The sequence below is a fragment of the Triticum dicoccoides genome, chromosome 4A (genome assembly GCF_002162155.2).
Source record: "Triticum dicoccoides isolate Atlit2015 ecotype Zavitan chromosome 4A, WEW_v2.0, whole genome shotgun sequence".
NCBI lineage: Eukaryota > Viridiplantae > Streptophyta > Magnoliopsida > Poales > Poaceae > Triticum > Triticum dicoccoides.
Genome location: NC_041386.1, coordinates 738,989,931 through 738,990,849, shown reverse-complemented (window position 1 = coordinate 738,990,849; position 919 = coordinate 738,989,931).

Sequence of the window (919 nt, the reverse complement as noted above, 5' to 3'; positions counted from 1 at the left end):
GGGCGCGCGGCGACGACGACGACGGGCGGCGGGGGCGGCGAGGGCGCCGGGGACGGCGACGACGTGCGGCGGGGGCGACGGCACGGCGGCGCGGCGGTGTTGGCGTCGTTGTCGGAGATCGAGACTCGCGCGAGAAGTGGAACGAAGTGGCGACGATAACTGAATTTTCGTAAGTGACATATATATAGGAGGGGCCTTTAGTACCGGTTGGAGCCACCAACCAGTACTAAAGGCCAATTTTGGCCAGCCCAAGCGGCGGGAAACGAGGGCCTTTAGTACCGGTTGGTGGCTCCAACCGGTACTAAAGGGCAACACATTAGTACCGGTTGGAGCCACCAACCGGTACTAATGGCCGTGCGCTGCCACCCGCAGTGCGCTACTTTTAGTCCCACCTCGCCGAGCGAAGGGCAGCCGCACTAGTTTATAAACCCAGCCGCGGCTGCCCTTTCGAACTCCTCTATATAGCAGGCTTCTGGGCCTAACTAGGACGCGCTGCCCTGTGAGCCTGCTGGCCCTTCTGGGCCTGTATTTGCACACCCTAGGTCTGGCAGGTCCACCGGGCAGCGCCCCAACATTTTTTTATAATTTTTTTTCTTTTCTGCATTATTTTCTTTTCTTCTATTTATTTTTTAGTAATTTTTTTATATAGTTATTTCTTTTGTGCTTTATTTTTTTCTTCTATTTATTTCTGAGTAGTTTTTTTGTTGTATTTAGTTTCTTTGTGAACATTTTTACTTTATATATATATTTTTTCTTTTCTGCATTATTTAGTTTCTTCTATTTATTTTTGAGTAATTTTTATATAGTTATTTCTTTTCTGCTTTATTTTTTCCTTCTATTTATTTCTGAGTAGTTTTTTTTGCTGTATTTAGTTTCTTTGTGAATATTTTTGCTTTATATAAATTTTTTTTCTGCATTA